We start from the raw sequence: 8,433 nt of genomic DNA on the forward strand, positions 1-8,433 counted from the left end.
TTCAACTGATTGAATCAGTGAGGAATAAAATTCATGTATCTAATCATAAATAGGTGAAACAAATGACTTGATGATGATGAGTGAATCATAAAAAGAGCTTGATGGTTAGTGGCCTTCTCTTACTATGCTTATGACTTTCAGAACATGGATGAAATTTTTTGTCTCCCGTTTGATTTCATCTCCAGAGATAGAAGCAAAACTTGATCTACTTTGCTTGTTTGAAAACTTGTTTTGTTGATCTTTCAAGTACTAGATTGTTGTGGTTGCTACTTCTTCAGTGCTTCAATTTGTCGATTGACCAACAGGATGGAATGGCGAGTGGCCTGGAAACTCTTTGTGGACAAGCCTATGGAGCAAAACAGTATCATTCATTAGGTGTCTATACCTACAGAGCCATATTTTCTCTTCTAATGGTATGCCTCCCTATATCCCTTGTTTGGGCCTCAATGGGCAAGCTTCTCCAATTAGTAGGACAAGACCCTGCCATATCTCAAGAAGCCGAGCGATATGCTACATGGATTATACCTGTCCTCTTCGCCTACGCCATCACTCAACCCCTAATGAAGTTCCTTCAATCTCAAAGCCTAATTTTTCCTATGCTCCTTAGCTCAGTTTCAACACTGTGCCTTCATGTTCTTCTTTGTTGGCTATTGGTGTACAAGTCAAGCTTGTATGAAGTTGGAGCTGCTGTTTCACTAAGCATATCGTATTGGTTGAACGTACTTACACTGATTCTGTACATAAGGTACTCAGATTCCTGCAGATTAACTCGCTCCCCAATCACAAAGGAGGCATTTAAAGGCATTAACGAGTTCTTACGAGTAGCGGTGCCATCAGCATTATATTGATGATATGGTAATTGATATGTTTCAATTCCACTACTTTTCATTAGTTCTAACTTGTGGTTTCAACCTTACCACAGCCTTGAATGGTGGTCTTACGAACTGCTTATCTTGCTCTCTGGTCTCTTGCCTTATCCAAAGCTCGAAACTTCTGTCCTCTCAATTTGGTAAGTAAAACCCACAAGTAAACAATGATTGTTGTGCATATATACATGATCGGGTAACTTGTTCAGTTTGGCATTCTTGAACAGCCTCAACAGTGTTGCACTACTATATTGCATACCATATGGGTTTGGTTGTGCAGCAAGGTATTTCTGAAACCATAATGCTTATTTGCTTGCACATAGATACACCTTAACATGTTCATTTTCAACTAGTACTCGAGTCTCGAATGAATTAGGAGCATCGAATCCTAAAGGTGCTAAGCTAGCTGTGCTTGTATCCATGATATTCGCTGTTTCAGAGGCTGCTCTTGTGGTTGCAACTCTTTTAGCCCTGCGCCGTGTGTTGGGTTATGCATATAGCAATGAGGAAGAGGTCGTAAACGATGTCTACGAGATGGTCCCGATGGTGTGTTTCACAGTAGACAGCATACAAGGGATTCTCTCAGGTTCTCTAATTGTTCTTCTAGTACTATGGATAATCATCCCATATGTTTATACTTTACTCGAGATATCGTATCATAAATAAGCACCCAAACCATATCAGGGGTTGCTAGAAGGAGTGGATGGCAGCATTTAGGTGCTTATATATGTGAACCTTGGAGCATTCTATTTGGTCGGTATTCCTATGGCTATTTTACTTGGTTTTCCATTGCATTTGAGAGGGAAAGGCTTTTGGATGGGCATTGTATGTGGCTCCACAACACAATCAATACTCCTTGCGGTGATAACAAGTTTCACAAATTGGGAACGCATAAGTTCTTTATTGTTCTATCTGAAACTCTTCAAATGATACATTGCGTCATATCTTAAACTAAAGGATGCTATTGTATGATCTTATTTTTCAAACAAAAATAGAAAGGGAGCGAGTATTGAATTGAAATGAAGCAGCCATCATCTTTTCTATATCGAAATTTCTACCTCTTGTCCTTCGAAAAAAAAGAAATTATTTTTTTGATATTTCATATGATAAAAGCATAAAACTAATGTTTGGTTGAATATGAATTCTTCAGAGTATTAGTTGTTTGCTATTCTGTGGCTCATTTTGGGAGAATTTTCAATTTATCTAAAAGAGTTTATTTTAATCTTGATAGAAGGGGAAATAAATAGCTTCCCAAATATACTTCATTATCTCAAGGAAAGGAAAGCGATAATAATTGACTTTGTTTAATTCATGCTTAATGATACTAAAAAACTTTAAGAGTTTTGTGATGAAATGACTAATCCATTTAGTTTAGTTGATCTGTTCAATTCAACTCACTTACAAATGTATTATTATATTTGATGTAGATATCTCTTTTAAGTACTAATCAATTACATATATCCATTTATAATATTAAATTCTTTTGATAATTAAATTGAATATAATTAATAAGTATTATTATTATTATTTAAATTTGTTTAAAACATATTTAATAGAAAAAAGAGAAAATCATCATATTAATTCGCCTACGCGATCACTCATACCCTCTAATGAAGTTCCTTCAATCTTACAGTCTAATTTTGCCTATGCTCCTTCGCTCAGTTTCAACACTAGTTGCATTGTGCCTTCATGTTCTTCTTTGTTGGCTTTTGGTACGTACAAGTCTAGCTTGTCTAATGTTGGAGCTACTATTTCACTAAGTATATATCGTATTGATTGAATATATATTTATTTTGATTCTGTAGTATTCCCTCAGATTCTTGCAGTTTTATATATATAATAAAATTATGTCGGCCCGTGGGATTTTGATATAGAAAATTTAATCTACATCTATATCCTTATTTAAATTTCACTTAATATAGAATGTCAAATAATTTTTTTAAACCTCATTCTCTATTTTATTGTGAAGTATCATCTTCACATGCTTCATTCATATGCTTCATTGTTGAAAATATTCATTCAACAATGAGTTAGAAATATGTTATATATCAAGATGAATCAATCTAGTCAACATAATATAAAATTTGATCATCCACTCTCAGCTAATTACTGACACAGCTCAATCTTCAAATTCTACATTATATCAAGTTTATAATGTATTAATTCATATTTACTTTTGATCCGTGAAATTTTAAAGATAATATTTTATTGTAAGTTTGTAAATATCATCACTGTTAATTACGTCAATGAATTTTTAGGATCTAACATTACACTAAGAGAAATTAAAGTTCCACCGAAAGACTTGGGCTTTGTCAACATGGTGACGTCGAGGGGGGCTATATGGGTTATGTAATGAACAAATTAAGATTACAATGTAATTTATAAACTTGAGTTAGGAATAATTAGCTAAAAATAAGATTGGAATAGAATTGGCATTTATTAGGATTTCGAATTATCCGTCATGGAGTAATTTAATTAAATTCACGCGCTTACAACCAAGAATTAACAGATTTATTAATTTCATTGATGAATCTATATATCAAGCAACTAACAGAAGAATATGTTTTTTGGATTCAATGCAACAGCGTGATTTTATAATGGTTTAAACCACTCTATATGGCAATACTGTATCAACTAAACTAATCCACAATGAAAACAGTAACATCAACTAAACTAATCCACAATACAAACAGTAAAATATAGAGGTAAGCTAATAATCAATAAATTTTTGGATTCTTGGATGATAAAACTCAAGAGAATAATTAATAAATTTTTTATTAGTTTTAAAATTTTACATTAGTAAATTTTTATAAAAAATATATGTAAAAATATTAATTTATTCTTTATCGTACTAAAGTATACAGATTTTGTATTTTACATATTTATTATATGTATACTCATTATTTCTTTAAATTTTTTTATTTATTTAAATCATAAATATTAATTTTTGTTGATCTCATGAACTATATATATATATTTTTTATGTATAGATTTATTTTAAAAAATAAAGATATTTTTATACTTTTATATATTTAATCTTCATTCCATTTCCTTTCCTCTCAAATAAGATAGCACATATTACGTTAATGAACCTTTCTTTCCTCCCAAATAAAAAGAATATAAATACTTCTCTTCTCCTTCCTTTCCTTCTCTTCCCCTTTCGTTAATGAACCTTCTCTCATCCCATTCAAACAGAAGGTAAATGGTATTGAATGGGTGCGAGAGTGGACAGTATGGATTTTATCCGATATCAAATAAAAATCTTTAAAAGAATTTTCATTAATTATATATATCCAAATCAATAAATTATGATCCATTAAAATTTGATCTTCATACGTCACTCCTACGTCACTACATCAGATAGACACGATCTTCATTTGCCATTGTAGGAGTCACTCCACCAGACAGACACGGTCTTCATTTGCCATTGTCATTGTCATCGCCATCGCCATCGCCATTGTTATTGCCTGCAGAATAACAATTAATCCATCAAAAATATATTGTGGTGCATTGCATTGCCGTGACCTATACACACCTCAGATAGCTACCTGCATTATGAGTCCTTGACTTGCATGGTCTGCTCATCAATATAATATAATGTTGTCGCCGTCGTTTGATCATGACCAGCAGATAAAGCAACGATCGATCGTAATAATTTCCATGACTCTAATTATATTTCCACGGAAGAAGATGATAAATTATTAACGTATTGACCACGTAATTACTGAGTCATATATAATTAGGATGAGGAAGAATAATAAGTGATGACTCATGTAAGTCAGTCGTCATTAGGTATGTATTTATGTATGTATATGGAAAATTCATGTGATCGATCGATCTTTGGCCAGTGCCGGTCTTGAGAGGTCTCTGAATATTTACTAGCCAAGAGCTTTAGTTTTCTAATATAATTAAGTGTCCATCGATATGATGTCGAATTGATGAGCAGGAAATTGGATAGAATTTTGAGTTGAATAATTAGGTTATATATATATATATATATAGAATTTTGCTCTGCTGCGCGCCTCCCCGTCCGCTCTCGTCCGCGACATCTGACGTGGCTGGGATTTCTCGTTCGCTACTGTCCACGGTGGAAACGAAGCTAAAGCCCGCCCGACGCCAAAATCGCGCGGCCAATTCGAGCTTTCGAGTTCTCCCTGCCTCAATCCGAGCTTCCTCCCCGCCGTCTGCTCCACGTCGTCTTCTCCACGCCGATTCAGATTCCCAAAATCGCTTGCACGCTGCCGGCAATCGTCGCGATTTTGGGAAGAAGAAATCCTGCTCGCGACGCACCCTGTTCCCAAAATCGCGAGGCCCAGACCCCTGCTCGCCCCGTCGCTCCTCTCGCCATCGCGCCCGCCGTCCTAGACGACGCCTCGCTGTCTGCACTGCCCTTGTCTTCTTCCTTGTCAGCGTCTCTTCTCCGGCTTCTCTCGACGCCCTATCGCCGGATCGGCAGCTTCGTGCGGCCTAACAGAGTTTTTAAACTTCCATATGCCCTTTAACTAGTAGGATTCGAGCGCATTCACTGGATTTTGTCGGCTATCTAAAAGATACTGGGTTCCATATTGGTTTTCTCGTGAGACGTCTGTGGATGCGCGCGTGCTGTTTTGTCTGTTTCGACAATGTTGCGTCGATTGATACTGCGTCTTCGATTTTCGCAGTGAATTTTGGTGTTCAGGTCGGAGGCAACCGCCCCGAAAACCCTAGTTTGGGTCGCAGTCCTTGCTAATGAAGATGATTGTTAAATAAAGAAGGAATTTTAAAGCGCTTCCTTGGCCTTGATTCAGTGGTGGCTTCGATCGATGGGTGGCGAGCAACCTTGAGATTTTGAGTGGAAAATTGCAGCCTTGATTTGATTTTTCTCTGGGAATCACTGTGTCTGGCCAAAGTTGGATCCAAGGCGTTTCATTTGAGAAACAAATTGGATAACACATGTCAGGAGCTCCGAAGTTATTATCCTCCGATGCCGCTGATTCTGAGGCGAGACCTGTCCTAATGCCTGGCGGGAACCAGGCCAAGTCTCCGGCTGCTGCTCAGAAGCCAGTTTCGAAGCCTTTGAATAAAACAGAATGCTTAGAAGTTCCAGGTACGGAGAAGAAGAAGAAAGCTGCAAGTTCTGCTGCTGATCTCCCACGCATTCGATCTAGTTTAATCGCTCTCTCTGCGTCTAGGAGGCATGATTTGTTGTTGCAACCGAATCTGTCGATGAGTGGTTCTTGCTCCTCTGATGCTTCCACAGATTCGTCTTGTAGGCAAGCCTCCTCAGGAAGGATTGGCAGAACAAGCTTGACAGGCAAAAGGAGACAGAGTAATCAAAAAACAATTAAGATTGTGTCTAAGGCGGAGAAGGATGTTCCTCCAGTAGAATTATTTCAGGGAAAGAGGAAGTGTGCTTGGGTGACGCCTACTACAGGTGATCTATTTTTGCTTACTTAGATATGTTCAATATGCTAACACCTTGGTTTTCTGTTGCTTATTTCATGAGATAAATTTTTTCACTTTTCAGTTAATACTGAGTAGCAACACTCCTAGAATTAAAATTATATTATCAGTTTTTTCATTACTGTGAATATTTTCCCTTTTTCTTAGGAGGATTGAAAACTTCTCGGCATTTCTGTCAAGCCAATTTGGTGTCAGAATCAGTTAATTTTATCTGGAATTTCAAAGAAACACCTTGTAGAATAATAGAGTTTTTTCATGGCTAAGTATTTCAACACTGTACAACACTTTATGTTTGAAACTGAAGGCATTAGAATGTGTGCTAAGATACGGTAAGAAGGCAAAAGGGCACTGGAGCAATGGGTCGTCTTTGTTTGACTTGGTTTTCTCCAAATGAATTATCGGTTCCCATGTAGTTCATCCTATTATTCATTCTTTAAAAAAATGCTACCTGCATTGTAGTTGGGAGATGGAAGAAACATTGTGTTGTCAATTTTTATTGGCAACTATGTTTCTAAAATTTGGTGTCCAACTTGGGTCTCAAAATTATTAATATTAAGTTAAACACTCTCATCAGATAGTGTAGCTTATCGAGTTTCCTTTTGTGATTAAGGATCCATCACTATAATTTCCTTGTAGCAGAAGTTTAATTTAGAATTGTTTAAAATCCAAAGAATTATTTGATGAGGGGTTCTATAGGGAACACATTGGGTTGTGCTTCTTACTTAAATGTGGTTTATCTACTTATCTCAACATCATTTTGATGCTTATTGGTTCACAAGGAACTTAACTCTTTATCTTGAATCTGAAATTTTTGTGAAGAACTTTGAAAGTGTGAGAACAGAATGGTTTCTGTTTGAAGCAAAGATTTTATCATCATACACTAAATTAGTGAAGATGGATCTGGCTTTTTTTTTAATCTTTTGAGGTAAAAACTTATTGGTTACATTGCCATCAAACCCTACTTTGTTGAAAAATCCATATCATCCTTGTGAAGGTATCGTCACTGATCTGGGACCACCAATCTTTTTATTGAAAAGAATCACGCCTTAGGCGTGTGCTTTAATAGTATGAACCACACTTTAGGTGTTTGCTTTGATAGTATGTTAAGAATGTCTTTGTAGATCACAACTAAAAAATATTGGTTCAATCAGTAAATTATGTTAAGAAATATCAGCTTGTAGATTGTCCAGAGTAGAGAATAAATTAAAAGGAAAGACACCTAATCAGAGGAAAATCTTATGGTTCGACAGTTCGTTTGTATCAGTTTATCTTTTTTTTTTGTTTGCCTTATGGTGGGCTTTGTTGTTGCAACTCAGTATCACAGTCCTTTTAAATGAAAGGTAAGTGGATGCTTTTATGAAAAAGACCAACCGCAGAATTTTTTTTCTCTGGTTCCAAATTGTATTTGTGTTAAGTAGCTGTTATTTATAATAGTTGATTACTTCCATTTTTATTAAATCCATTGGCATTTTGCACTTTATTTCACTTTCTCACAAAATCTGTTCGATTTGTGGGATCGCAATGGTGTCCAAAATAATTAGTGAATTCTTGTCCTGTATTATCTCCACATTTATTCTTTCATTTATTAAGGTTGTTTTTCATGTAAGCTTTAATCCTTGCTTGCTGTCATAATCTTTACTATCTATTGCTCAGCTGATACTATTTGTCAGTTATTTTGTAAAAGTTTATTTAATTTCTATGTCACACAAAGCTAAGTAGAGGCTCTTTTTTCTGCGTTACTACAGAATCGTGTTACGCCACTTTCCATGATGAAGAATGGGGAGTTCCTATTCATGATGATAAGTATGCAACAATAACCTGTTCTTTTCTCAGTTTTCTATGATCTAAACTTTGTTTTCCTATTTTCTCACTCAAGTTTAACATTTAGTTTTATGAACATTTTTTTTATTACTTCTAATGATTTTATGAGTTACTTTTAACTTGTATTTTTTTTGCATAACCGGTCCTATGGTACAAGATTATCCACATGTGGCTGGAGCAAAACGTTCCTTCGCTTATCTGGTAATTACTCTTTTATAATGCAATTCCACCTTGATCTTTTCTGATCATATCCTTGGCATGCTACTATTGCTGTAGGGAGAAGATGCCTTATATTTTGACACCA

At 35.6% G+C, this 8,433-nt stretch overlaps 1 pseudogene; it reads left to right on the forward strand.

Annotated features, from left to right (window-relative positions):
• Positions 1-311: 311 nt before the first annotated feature.
• LOC141816984 (protein DETOXIFICATION 10-like) lies at positions 312-8,330 on the forward strand (annotated as a pseudogene).
• The last annotated feature ends 103 nt before the right edge of the window (positions 8,331-8,433 follow it).

This window comes from Curcuma longa, unplaced genomic scaffold (genome assembly GCF_044706935.1).
Source record: "Curcuma longa cultivar G26 ecotype Majalengka, Jawa Barat unplaced genomic scaffold, ITB_CL_G26_1.1 contig_18978, whole genome shotgun sequence".
In the NCBI taxonomy this organism is placed as follows: Eukaryota; Viridiplantae; Streptophyta; class Magnoliopsida; order Zingiberales; family Zingiberaceae; genus Curcuma; species Curcuma longa.